The sequence below is a fragment of the Anthonomus grandis genome, chromosome 5 (genome assembly GCF_022605725.1).
Source record: "Anthonomus grandis grandis chromosome 5, icAntGran1.3, whole genome shotgun sequence".
NCBI lineage: Eukaryota > Metazoa > Arthropoda > Insecta > Coleoptera > Curculionidae > Anthonomus > Anthonomus grandis.
The window spans coordinates 9,817,921-9,833,234 of NC_065550.1; the positions used below are offsets into that span (position 1 = coordinate 9,817,921).

The 15,314-nt window shown below is 28.4% G+C and overlaps 1 protein-coding gene across 2 annotated transcripts in view; it reads right to left on the reverse strand.

The window, feature by feature from the left end:
• The window catches only part of LOC126736454 (E3 ubiquitin-protein ligase TRIM71), a 107,486-nt gene extending 92,874 nt beyond the window's left edge, over positions 1-14,612 (reverse strand). For both annotated transcript variants that reach the window (XM_050440808.1, XM_050440806.1), the window contains exon 1: positions 14,466-14,612. The gene's annotated coding sequence lies outside the window, so the exon portion shown is untranslated. The remainder of the gene's footprint in view (positions 1-14,465) is intronic.
• Positions 14,613-15,314: the final 702 nt, after the last annotated feature.

Sequence of the window (15,314 nt, forward strand, 5' to 3'; positions counted from 1 at the left end):
TTTTAATTAACTTTATGATATACCTTGTGTTTGTTTCTCCTAATAAAAATACGCTTCAAATCAGGCATCTTCTCCCGAAGATGCTAACATCGTTAGCGAAACACATGTCGACAGTAAAATATAGAGTTTTGGTTACTAGTAAAACGATTTAGTGATTTGAGTGTCACACTAAAGTCTATCTTTAAAACTTAAAACATCATAAATATCTCTAAACTTATTAGCACATTTATTGTAACCAAAAAAAAACCTAAAATGAATCCTTTTTGCAGGAAAATAATACATTGCTTTAAAATAAAAATAACGAATAACATTAATATTCACAAATATTAAAATAATCATCAGTAGTGCTCAGAACGCAGATAAGTAAATATCTTTATACTAGAAACAAATAATACTAGATTAATTCATCAATGGCTAAATAGCTTAAAAAATTGACAAGTAGACTTAAAACCAATAACCCTATGATGTATTGGTGAAGGTGCTGGAAAAATTTTGATGGCAAGTAATATCTTACATCAGAAACCAAAGGTAAATGATTAAATTTTTTAATTCTTCTCGTTGTTCTTATTGTACATGGAAATTAATTCTAATTAAAGCATAAAAAAATATACAAAGTAATTTATTTAAAATAAAAATCAACCTCCATCATTTTGAAAATATTTTAGATGTTGGCATGGCATCCATATCTTGTATAGTAGCAATTAATAAAGAAAGATATTTAAAAAATAGAATTTAATGCAAGACTAAGGCATAAAGTTGATAATTAATATAGCCAAAGATTTAAATATCGTCTCTAAAAGGGGACATAAATTATCATAATCTTAAATAATGCGGTCAAAACACAGTAAGAAAAAACGAAACAATCTTTGGGAAGCAGGTGTTTCTAACCAAACATCGCATCAGAAACCAAAAAAAGAAGCATGTCTTTATCATTATTTTTAATTGCTTTTTCGATGTTGTAGCTAATTTATTCAAACTACGAATATGGCAAAACAAATTTCGCCCAAGAAATATAATCGTAAAAATCTTATTAATCCTCCGAAACTTATGTCGCTGTTTGATAAAATTCGGGTTGGTTATATAATTAAAACCATATAAGAAAAAAGTCGTCAGATTTACATAAACTTTGCAATTCAAATGTAGAGGTTTTTACACGAATCTAAAAATATTTAGATACATCTTTTTGGAGTAAGGTATTTCGTATTTTTTCAAAACATAATTTCACAATCACAATTTTTTTTTAAGATAAAAATAAACTTTACTGTAAAAGTATTATAATAATACGACATACGGTATTTTTAATATGCATCAGTGGTAAGCTTAATTCTAAGTTGCAAACAACTGAAGAATATTTTGTAGAAAACGAATTAAAGCAGTTGACAGCAGATTTTGTAAAGAAAATCATAGAATGTGAGAACAGGAATGAAATATTCGTATTTTATTTACTGATAAGTCTTTTTTTTTCACTTTATAGACATTAGAATTGATCTGTTAGGTAGGTAGGTTAATCAACAAAAAATAAACATTTAAATATTTTTAATAAAAGTATGGTTACATGGGTCGGTATTTAAGAAAACTCAATTATTAAGCACTTTTTTTATTAGCAACATAAATGAAGAGGAAGATCTTAATTTATTTGAGGCAAGAAATTATTTCTACTCTTTGGCAGCAATATTAATTAATTTGAATAAAATTTGGTGCCAACAAAACGGTTGTCCTCCACATAATGCAAACATGATGGGCAAGTTTTTAAGCTACAATCGCATTATTAGCACAAAAGGCACGATTAAAATGGCCTCCTAAATCTTCCCATCTATATTCAATTGACTTTTTCCTTTGGGGATATATCACGGAAAAAATGTATAAGCATAGTCATAAACGTGCCCCAAATTTAGATGAGCCTCGTTTCAAGGTACGTGACACCCTGAATAATATTGAAGTCGAAATGATGCAGAACACTTGTGGAGAGTTCTGTAGCAGGCTGATTGGATATTGTGTACCATACAAGCCGATGGTATTTTTCAACATTTAAATGCTTTTTAATAATAATATACTATTTTTCGCTCTTATTAGAATTCCTTTTAATTTAATTTCAAGACAATTTTTGTATGCTTTAAAATTTTATGTAATATTATATGGTTGGTGTTTTCGTTTTCACATCGGTATGTATAAAAATAACTTTTAACGACACTTTTGTAGATAACTTTTAACGATGTCTTGCGGTACATACAACTTAAATCAGCCAAATTTTATGGACTAGTTTAAAGTCAATATCATCATATGATTAGTGTCTCATGACTTTAAATACAAAAAAATTGTCTCTCCGAATCCTATATGAATAATAAGAGAGCAAAGCCAATTAAGCATGAGAAAGCTAGCTAAAATAGATTCTATATCTTTGGGTATCGTACATGTAGTACAAATCATTTTTTAATATTTTAAGAAAGAGTACCTATCAATTTAGACACGAAAGTAATGAAAGGAATGGCTCTTAACGCTCCACTTATGACTAAATTAAAAAAATTCTTTAAGGAAATCAAACAAATCTTAAGCTTTAGATCTGATAATTTTTTATATAAAGATTGTAAAACGCCTTATATACAGGATGCTTAAGCTGGTAATAGGTGCTAAATTAAGATTACCACCAAAATACGTATGACGTGTGCTCCATAAGAAAAATTTATACACGTATCATATCCAACAGGTACAAAGATTACAAGAAGATCAGGTATCTAGAGTTGCTTTTTCGCAATGGATATAAGTACATAGAAGGACGCTTTCTCGAATTTTTTTCACTGATGAGGCCCAGTTAACGTGGGATGGTGTTTTTAATACGTGAAACTCCCATTTCTAGGCCATCGTCATTCCACATTCTATTAGGCAGATCCACATTTTATTAGGCATGGTTATTCCCAATAAAAATTTGCAGTCAATATTTGGTGTGGCCTAATTATTAATTCCTTAATCGGTTCCTATGTATTTCAGCAACATTTGAATAGAGCTGTTTATTTGGACTTTTTACGAAATCTTTTGCCTGGTTTTTTGCTAGAGCCCTATGTAAATTTATGGCGAATGTATTTCCAGCATGATAGTGCCTAGCATATTTTGCTATGGATATACGGGCATATCTAGACTCTTAGTTTCCAAATCGTTAGATCGGGAGAGGTAGGTCGGTTTCTTGGCCGTAAAAAAGATAAGCAAAAGCATTATAAAATTAAGCCATTTTTTTGTTTTTTAACGATTTCATTTATTGCAAACATTACTCGTTAAACATGTTAAACATATTTTACAAGCCTACACACAAAGTGTATATAGTATGAATTAAATGCAAAAAAACTATAATTAAATTATACAAAGTTATCTAATACTTAATTTATAATTTTTATGGTAAGCGTGTCAAATTATTTCTTAATCTTATTTTTTTTATGATTTATTGTAGCTTTATAAATAATTTAAACAAATATCAATATCAAATCTATAGGGTGGTTTTTTACAAGCGAAACAATTATTTAAATATTCTAGTCCGATCGTGTAATGAAATTTTTGCAGATATACTTCTAGCTTTAGTTGTACTAGTGTATTATGCCAGTAAAATTAAAAAAAAAAAACAAATATTGATGAAGCTGCAGCGGCCTTTTTATTTATACAAAAATAACGAAACCATCTGAAGTGCTTAATTTCTGAAAACCTAGAAGTGTAAGTGTCAATTGTAACCACAACCTTGACTATGTAGACTGGGTCCTGGAACACCTTGTATATATACAGTGCGGCTTTTAATTGTCTTCCCTCTTATCTTTTGAATGCGTTTATATACAAAATTGAAATTTGGCACACATCATTAGCAACTCAAATAGTACTTTTTGGTCTCTAGTTCATTTTGCAAAACTTCAAAATAGTTGCCGGATGCTATTCAAAAATAAAATTAAATAGAAAGGGGAGTTATGCGATACATCATTTGAAAGCTCCCACTGAAAGCTTTATAGTCTAGAATATTAAGTAAATACTTCTACCCAAAGCAAAATGGCAGCCTTTCCAAGTCTTATTTTTCGCATTTTTATTTTCATTTAAAATAACTAAGCTTTAGATATCTAATGTAATTAATTTAAAAAAAGATGCTGAAAGTGAGCAATATTAACTTTAAGACAGTAAAAAAATCTTTTGGAAAACTTTGCACGAACATTTTGGAAAGTGGTAACATTAATATTGCGACATGCATCAATTATTATTCTTTGACGTAGATCAAAGATAGATTCTGGCTGGATGACGTAGACTTTTTGGTTCAAGTACCCCATAAAAAAAACTCTAAGTTAAGAGTTTTAAGATCTGCCGATCTGGTTGACCACTCGGTACGCCCTCGACGACCAATCCACCGATTAGATCAATCCAAATGCTCTCTAAAATTTCTGCTAAAGTGAGGCGGTGCCCCATCATGTTGAAAAGCTGTTTTCAACTCAAATTCATAAGGATTATTTTCAATAATCTCTAGAGGTTCTACTGCATTTTCCAACATGTTTAAGTATAGGTCCCCTGTCAAATTTTGATCTAAAAAGAGAGGGCCAACAATGTGATTTCCTAATATGTTAGCCCACGCATTTATTTTTTCTGGGTATTGTGCGTGTGTTTCACGAAATATGTGGGGGTTTATGTCGCTGCCATAACGGAAATTTTGTCTATTAGCATTAACAGAAACATTAAAAAAAGTACATTTATCGGTGAAAGAAATGTTCACAGGTATCACTAACAATGGAAGTAGACTGTTGCGGATCTCTTACAATAGCTGCTATAATATCCACCTGCTTTCCTTCTGGATAGCTGGGAGGCTCTGGATTCTAACCCTTATGATAATAATGTGATATTGACATTGACAAAAAATATAAACTATACAAACAAAAACATACCTACAATCAAATTACACCTGAACAGTTGTAGTAAAGAAAATAAAAATAAATAAAAATGCGAAAAATAAGATTTTAGAAAGAAAGGTTGCTATTTTGCTATGGGTAGAAGTAATGACTTAATATTTTAGGCCCATAAAGCATTCATTGGGGGCTTTCAAACGATGTATCGCATCACCTCCCTTTCTATTTAATTTTATTTCTTAAAATGGCGTCCCGCTGCCATTTTCAAAATTTGCAAAATGAGCTAGGAACCAAAAAGTAATATTTAGATTGCTAATGATGTGAGCTAAATTTCAAATTTTTATATAAAGTTATTCAAATGGTAGGAGAAGTGGGTCAATTAAGAGCCGCACTGTGTATGAGCTGTCACAATACATGATATAAGTGATGATATTAAAAACTCATATTTTTTATGAATGATTAATAAAAGTGTCACCTTGACATTAGGTTTAACAGTTTTAATTAAGTATTTTATGCTAATGCTATTCCTGAAATATTTATCAGATTTTCTTGTGCTTAGGAAATTCCGGCACAGCTGACGTCTTTATTAAAATCAAACATTTAATTTAGTCTTCAGTTTAATCTTCTCATTCAAGTATAATTGCTACCAAAATATTAATTTTATTTTTCGCTATTTAAACTTTTTCTGTATATCAATATTTAAAAAATAATAATTTTGCATTCGTCCTTTATAACTAAAACTTGAATCTTTGTATATTTATTTTCCAAACGCCAGCCAATGGAACGGAAAGATTTATGATTAAAATTAGCTAACCTATTCAATATAAAAATAGTACTATTAATAGATTATAAAAATGTGGTTTTTGTTATTGTGTGCAGTTAGTTTAAATCCACTAAAATAAGAAAATTAGTTTTTATAGTTTCTAAGTAAGTAATAGGTTTTCCAATTATTTTTTTTTTGTAGAATCTTTTAATAACCTTTACTATTACCAAGCATAATTCAGTAAAACAATAACCATAATTAATTAATTAATCTAATTTATGTGTTAATATTTAATAAACAGTAGCATCACTTTTATTTGCAGGAAGATTTTAATACTGTTTCGGATTGAAGCGTTTTATTTTCAAGCTTTTAACAGTTTTTTGTTTGCATAAATTATTTTGTTGAAAATGGAAGTTTACCCTAGAGAAGAAGGAATTGACATGGCATTTATTTTTAGTGAAATCATCCAAATAAGGCCGCTTTTGAAGGATTGTTGTAAGTGTTTAGTACAAGACGGAGCCTAAAAGAAAACATATAATGGAAATATAAGATATTGAGTTGGACGTTATTGCTGCAGTTGTTCAAGATCCTCATATCGGGAAAAACCAAATGGCAAAAAATCATAACATAAGTCAAGCAGGTATTTCCTTGTAATATTATATTATAATGGTCAGTTGTCAAAATAGATACATTGTTAATACAGTCTTTAATTTTACCTATCGCTAATCGATTTTGCTGCATACTGTAATCAATTATAATCGGGTGTTTAAACTTAGCATGTCATTGTACCTCTAAAGCCATAACCATTTAAACTTAAACTTGATTACTCAACATAAATTAGATACTTTTTCATACAAAAAACGAATCAAAAAATACAAAAATTATTAATATAAATTAAAAAAAAGAAAATAATAACATGTCAATTTGTTATCAATTACATGGAAATTTTGTGTTAAATTTTTTTTTAAAAATCCGCATTTTAAATACTGCAATTTTAAAAAAAAATAAGAAGGTTTAGGGATAGGAAAACCTTATTAGTCTCGAAAAAGAATTCATTGTCACATTTATTAGTAATATAAAATACAGTGTTTCCCATTTAAATGCAACTTATTGCCTTTCAAAAACTGTAATAATTCAAACCTAATTTTTGAACGTTCTGCATGAAATAGTAACTATTTTACAAATTAAATGTAAAATTTAATAATTTAGTGTTCCTCAGTGCGAATATGTAAAAAAAACACAGGTTAAACATTTTTTTGTTGCAATTGTCTCAGTATTTTCACAAAACATAAAATATTTCGAAAACTTTAATATGTAAGCTGGGAAAACTTTAATAAAATCTACCTTTATTTACGATGTAGAATTCAAAAATCAAATAATATACAGGATGCGCCATTAAAAAAAACTAACTTTGATATGTTTCTGAAATTTAAAAAGATTCTTCTGAAAGGCCTCTGACATTCCCAATTTAATGTTTTACCCTGTACTTATTTATTTGGGTTTTATATGCTCTCCAAAAATAGACCCTCAATAAAAATCCTAAAAGTTGTGTCAATGTTCTATTTCATGCTCTATATCAAAAGGCTTTAATTTATTTCTGTCGCCCTGAAAAAGGCTTAACATAGTCGAAAAAGTTTGACATAAACGAAAAAAATTAAAAGGCTTGGAGTTTTATTTCACCCCATATTACTTAAAAACATTATTTCAATGAAAAATATTCTTTAATAAAATAGGTATATATTACTATATTATTAATCTTTTATTTTATTAAAAATCTTTCTTGAGTAGTATTCGTGAAAGTTGTACTCTGACTTGTGACAATTTTATGTATTTTCTCAAACTTTAACTTTGACATTTTTACGCACTACTAATCAAAGTAATTAAAATATTTTATTGTTTTATTTGGTAATAGAAATGATTACAATTATTCATACTAAGCATCATTATGTCTTTCATCAAATCACATGCAACCCAGAAGCAGGTACTAGAAAATCTTAGTGCCCTGACCAAGGATTTTACATCAAGAGATTTTGTGATAGTGGGGTGTGGAACAAATGACTTGGCTAAGGGGTAAATATCCTCGAATGAGTGTAAATAATAATAAAATTAAAGAATGTCTTCACACTAATATATTTTTTTTGTCAGCTGTTAAAACAAATAATAATATACATTTAAAGCATTTGTTTTGCTATAACCAGAAGTTACGTAATTTTATACATCATGTAAATAGATGTGTTGAAAGTGTTGTATGTAAATATGTGTAATAGTATAGGTAGAAAGATCAATAATGTTTCACGGCTGTTGGTTCATGTTATTAAGAAGGAACCCGCGCACTTTTAAAAGAAACAAAACATTGATACACATAAAATTCAAGGAGATGCAGGAAGCATTATTGTCTTATGGGCCTGAGACTGATATATCTGATACTAATTTTATTGATTTGACTGAGACATTAAAACTAAGTTACAAACATTAAAACTTAATTTACTGAATAATAATAGTGATATAATTGCACGGACTGAAACCTGGTTGAATGATTCTATTTACAGCCAGAAATTAAATACTGACTGATAAAACTCATATAGTAATATTTAGGGTTGACAGAAACTAAGTACTGACAGGCAAAAGACAAGGTGAAGGGGTATTAATTGCATTAAGTAAAAAATGTACAGCACAGAAGTGTAATACATTTTGACAACATTTAAAGATATTGAAGCACTTTGTATTAAAATTAGTTTAGACCTAAAAGAATTTTTGTATGTTGTAATTGCTTATTTTGTTTATCATTGTGTTGAGAAAACTCTTTTAGACTGTAAGTGTACAATTTTAAGTGTTTTAATATTCGTGAATTTGTCCATAATGTGAAAAATGTTTCTATATGTGATTTTAAAAGTTTTTTACCTTTTACTATTTTACACAAATTAATAAGGTACGTAATATTTACAATGTACTTCTAGATCTAGTTATTGTTAGTTCCCATTTAAAGAGCTATTTAGTAAACATTAATGATAACCCATTGTTGCCCATTGATGTTGGCATCATCCTGTTCTTTTAATTGAAGTAAATATCAATAATAATTTTAAAGAATGTAAACAAGTCAACAATACAAAATTTAATTTAACAAAAGCGAATTTTGACTGAGAAAATTTTTGAAATAATGAAAAATTTTGAATAATGAATTAAATTTTTGAAGAGTGTATTCCTAAGTCAACCCAAGTAGGAAAGACCCCTGTATGTTACATTGGCGAGATCATTAAAATGATCAATACCAAGGAAAAGTTCTTTAAAACAAATTTAGAAAATCAAAAATAAGCTTTTGGTGGGATAAGTACAGACAAATAAGGCAAGGTTTATTTAGGGATCCCAGGTTTTTCTGGTTCGTAATCAAAGAAAAGTGTCTAATTTTCCAGCTCAGGTCTCCTATAAGGATATGTCCATATCTGGCACAAAAAATATTGCTAATATCTTTGCAACATATTTTGGGTCAGTTTTTGAAAATTAATTGCCTGTGCATCAGTGTAAACTCAACATACTTTTGTAGAAGGAAATTTTCTGCAGAAGAAGTTAGGGATTCCATTAAAAAACTTAAAGGGAACCGATCTATTGGTCGTGATGGTCTGCCTAGTTATATAATAAAGGGCTGTGGTGATTTTTTGGCACCACCATTTTTTATTTATTTTTAACCTTAGCCTACAGACATCAACTTATCCTGACGAGTGGCGTATCAGTAAGGTAATTCCATTGCACAAAAAAGGTACGAAACAAGCACGAGGTGATAAACCATCGACCTGTTACCATTCTAAATGCTGTTTCTAAAGTATTTGAGATAACTTTATGTCATAGATTATATGCTGAAGTCAGTCTTAATATATCCGAATACCAACATGGATCTTTACCTAATAAATTAATATTAACTAATTTAATTACATTTTGTCAATTTGTTCACAATGCTTTGAATAATAAAAAACAGGTTGATGTCATATATACATTTGTTAATTTGTTCATGTCATTTGATAAGATTCGATATTCTATAATAATAGCATCTGTTTATGAAAATAATGTAACTACAGATTTAATTTAGTTAATTTCTTCCTATTTAGAAAATAGACAAAACTATGTAGAAGTTAAGGGCGCCAGGTCTGATATTTACACTAGTACCTCAGGAGTCCCCAAGGTTCCAATTTGGGACCTCTGTTATTTTTGGTTGCCATAAATAAGATTGTTTCTGTTTCTAATGATTCACAAAAACTACTTTTTGCAGATGATTTTAAGATTTACATGGAAATTACCTCTCTAGGTGATTGCATCTCTCTGCAGAATGATTTAGATAGGGTTGTTGGTTGGTGTAATGCAAACTCATTTCATTTCAATAATAAAAAATGTTTAGCAATGTCGCTGACACTTAATAAAAATATAATTAATTATAACTACAAGATTAGCGGTACCCAGCTTGAACATTACTGCAATGAAAATGATTTAGGTGTAATTGTTGACTGTAATTTAGCTTTTACCGATCACAATATTAACACAGTTAATGAGGCACAGAAAATAATGGATTTCGTTATTAGAACTACCAAAAACTTTAATGTTGAGTGTTGTTTAAAACTGTTTGATAGTCTGGTTTTACCGAGGTTAGAATATGGGACCATAATTTGGTCTGCACAATATAACGTCTGGATTAAAACCATAGATCGTGTACACCGCAAATTTTTAAAATATATGTTTCTAAGAGATTTGGATATAATCCCAAACAAGGTTATAACCATAATTTGCTTCTGAAAATATTTAACAGATTATCCCTAGAAAATCGGCGCATTAAAACATCCCTAGTGTACATTTATCAAATTTTGACAAATAAGATTGATGCTCCTCAAATAATGGCAATGTTGCCATTCTTCATTAATGTTGGTAATACCAGACAAAGAAAAATTTTTCATCTTGATTGTCCTAGAACAAATATATACAAGAACTAATACCAATATATAGAATGTGTGATTATTTTAATATTTATGCCTCTGACCTTGATATTGCTATTACAGGTTTAAGACGTTTTACAGAAAATATTGACATTAGACTTTTTGCTTCTCAGTCTTAGGCCTGATATGTGATAATATAAATATGTGTAGTTGTAAATACTTAAATATATTATGGATTAAAAGAAATATTTTAAACTTTTTCTTAGGTGTACAATTTATATTGTTAAATGTACAATTTATATTATATTTGGAGGTCATTTTAGAGTAGTAAGTACATATTATAGGTGGTGTCTGAAATTGGCCTCTATGGCTGTTAATACTGTAATTCAATAAATAAACAAATAAACTATAAATATAAGCAAAAGACATTTCAAAAGACATTAAGCTTGATTTCCGTCTTCAATCTCAAGATTTTCCACATCCAAGACTTTAGGGTTGATGTGATCCACTCTTAGGGTAGGTGTGAAGGTGCAATTATTAAGGTCTGTGTCGGAAATAAAATCGACCGGTCCGATTTTTTTTTGAAAAAACTGCCTGTAATTGCCTCTATTTTAACCTTTAACCGTAATTAAGGATGGTGCACAGTACACACTTCAGCACAAAGAAGTGGCGGATCTGGAAGGTGAAAGAGGAGCGACAAGAGATCATTAATCGGGTGATATAAAATTAAAGAATTTTATTTTTAGTTAATGAGTAAGTTTTTGCTATGAAATTTATTGTACGTAATTTTCTGCTTAATTTTTTACCTTACATTTTTCTTAATAATCATTTGTTAATGAATCCTTAAAAATAATGTGTTATATGCTATGGTAATAAACAGATATAAACTTATCGCTAAGCGGAAAATGTTTAGTAAATAAGTATGTTATATAGTAGGAATATATCATGTATACATCATTTTTTAGGATGCAATCCTACGCATTCAATACCGACAAATATAAATTTTCAGAAACCTTTTTATGTTTCAAAAAAGGGAACAATAATTAGTAGAGAGGCATTTTCAGTTGATCTGCTATTTCGTTTTTTAATAAAATAATGCTTGTGAATATTTAATTTAAATAATGGTTGGTATTAATCGTAACAATAAATTCAGACCATTAATAAAATAACAAGAAATAATCCATAGATATAACTTATTCAATTTGTGAATTAACTTTCATGAAAAATAAACAATTTTAAATAATATAACTAATTCAAAACAATTTAAAGCCAGAATAAAAATTAAGAAATTATTAACTAAAGTAAAACCATATGCTTGGAACGACAAGTATTATATTATGGTATTTTTAGAAATATAACTGTTTACTACTATTTTTATTATTTTCAGCACTTTCAACATGTTACTTTTGCTAATTTTAATTCTCCCATGTACTTAAGTTTGCTCCAATGTTTGGTGGGTTTCCAAAAAATCTTTGAAGTGCTTTTCAACTTCTTTGATGATAAACTATGGTTTATAGTTGAGACTTATATCTCGAAAATATTGGTGATTTAAGTATTGTGGTGCTTTATTGAGGATGACGAAGTAAAATATTTTAGCAATATATAACAATTTCAATAATTCTGATTTTTTGGGGGTTAATAAAAATTCGAAAAAGAAATTGCGGGGTATTTAAATCCGCTCATAAAAATGTCCAGAAGGCATACCGTTTATTAGTTTAACTTCAATTCTACATCTTTTTGGTTTAACACTGTTTGCTATAAAATCTAAAATAAGGAGGAAGAGTCTATTGAATAAAGTATTTATAATTTTGGTTTGGCAAAAACTGAATTTGATAAACTTCATCTCGTTTAGAAAAAGAAGGTTTAAAAGTAAGGAAATAGTTACAATATCATATCAATTTTCATGGTCTCTGCTAGAGGTATTTGCAAAAATTTATTTTTTCAATTTTTGTCGGGAAATTTAAATTGCATAATTATTATATCGTGATCAAAAAGAGTAATTAATGTTCAATACAAAATTTGAGAGATTCAATTCGATATCTTTACGAATGAAAATAACTATGTGAATACTTATAATACATTTAAACATGGTTTTTATTTTTTGCGTTCTGCTTGATCGTAAACACTTAAAAACAATTGATTTTTTTTAAAGTTAAAATGTTTTTGTTTCTCTATAGCTCCAATACTAATAAATACATTAATTTGAATTTTACAAAATGTTTATCACAAATTCAATTTAAAATAAATGTTCAGTAAAAAAAATTAAAAGAAGGATAGTTTTGTAAATAGCGCCCTTTAGAGGGGGCCATAGAAATCAATGTGACATAGCTATTATTTCTTTTCAACTATCAAACCTTTTTTTCTCTTTATCAAATTCACGTAAGCCAAAGCAAAATTATAAATACTTTTATCAATAAACTTCCTCCTTCGCCCTCCTGCTCTAATTTGACTTTTAGCAAAATGTGTTAAATAAAACAGATGCAACATTGTAGTCAAAATTTGAAGAGGGATACGAATTATTTTTATAGAAACTCCTGTAAGAATTTTTTTTTAAAAAACAACCTTTGTTTCATGACCCTAATAAATGCGTCTGAAGTGAAGAATTAGGAAATTACAATTTTTTTTTTAGCAATTTCATTTGACCACTTTAAATGACCAACTTTTTCCCAAAGTTCTTAGTTTACTGCTTACTGAAATATGGTACTGCCAACCTTAATGAAACACTCTTCCTAAAAAAACCTTTTCCAAAAAACTGTAAAAAATACCTTAAGAAAACTTACTTTTATAATACTATCCAAAAAGAATTTTAAATAACTCCGTCATCATAAGCCCACAGGCAAGATCAAACCATGATTTTATTTTATTTTTTGCCGTAGTTTATATAAGAACAATTAATGTTGAATAAGATGGAAAACCCTTTTTAAAATTTGTTCTTAAACAACCAACGGGAAATTATTACCGGAAAAAGAGTTTTGTTTGTTTATTTTCGACTAGACTCAACCTAAAGTTTCAAAATTTATTAATAAAGTTCGGCAACCATACACAGTAACCACTATACATTTGTAATGTGTGTACTTTGTAATTTGTAATCTCCTTAGTAAAAAAATGCGTTTATACTGATTCGGTATTAAAAAAATTGTGGTTTCCATTTAAAAAACATATTGATGACGTCTTACCTTTTTTTGAGTCACCCTGTATTTTTAATTTTTACGTAGAAAAACCCTAAACCAAATATTAAAATCGACGGGTTCAGGCATTATTTTCAGAAAGGATACATTTAATTTTTATTGAATTTCTCCGCTACTTTACGGATGCGCTGTATATTCATGTAAATGAAATGGCAATATATAAATCAATTTGTCTAAGGAAGAATACAATTTTTTCACGAAAATCTAATAGATTAGTATTATTTACTTCACAACTATCAATCTATTATATTAAAATTTTTTTATTTGTCCTTAATACAGACTCTTTTAGACATTTTAAAGAATCTTACAATGTATCTATCTTGATCACAAATAATGATTAAGAATAAATTAACATTTTAACAACAAACCTGAAAAAAAAACTAAATAAAAATGCTCATTCGTACGAGTTAATAGTAAAACTGTTAATAAAAGCATATACAAATTTAACAAATTCAATAATATCCTATTAGTCGTATTTTATCATCAAAAATATCAATAAATCACGTCTTTAAATCTGTTGTTGACCGCCATCTTATGGTAGAAGTTCATGGCCATTTAATTTTGCTCAAATCAGGTTTATATGAGTTTTACATTATTAATTAATTTTTACCGATAATTATTACCGTTTTATGATCTAATCTATTTGATTTTTTATAATGTCGCGCATAATATTTGGTTTATTTTCCAATATTCTAAATTTAAACATAAATTTAATTAATCAGCTTTTTCAATGACTTACCCAGGTGTTTTAATTTCTTAATTTTTGTAAAACGTTACACATAAACACACAATTATAAAAACGGGATCAAAAACATATATATACTGTTACATATCAAATATGTAATGGTCAAAATGAAACTGAAATTGTATTTGGTTTAAGCGATACTCTCTCACGAAACATCAGTAGCATACAAATTTCAAATATTTTGAAGTATTTTGCAAAAAATACCATATCATACACTATCGGATTTATATGTTGACCCAAATAGTTTACGAGTTTGTTACAAATTTAATCATAATGTATTTTTACGAACTTTTTACAACCATATGCAATGTAGAAAAGTGATTTCGATTAAGCCCTAATCGCGATTAAATTAAGTTTAAGCCTAAAATTACAAAGCTTACCTCTAAACTCCGAATTTTGTTAGTTTAGGACTCAAAACTGAACTAACTTAACCTATAATTTTTTATTTATACAGGGTGTTACAAAATTCGGTGCAAATATTTTAAAATCGTATTGCTGGAGTCAAAATAAGACTATTTTTCCTATAAACATGTGTTCTAAAATGCACCCTCCTGAGAGCCTGCGCAAACCGTTTAAAAAAATTGATTATTTAAAACATTAACTACAATTATGCGACAAATTTTGAAAATCAATAGCACCCTCCAGTTACCCATCAAAATATCTAAAATCATCGTTCCATACATTTTTTCAATACAATTAATTTGATTTGAAAAAATAAAGCAGTCACGGGCCACTACGTTTTTTCCAATTTGATAGTTTGATCAGGATTTAGTCCAAAACGGTAAGTTGTATCGAAAAAATGCAAGAGACAAAAATTTCAGATTTACTTAATGGTTAACTTGA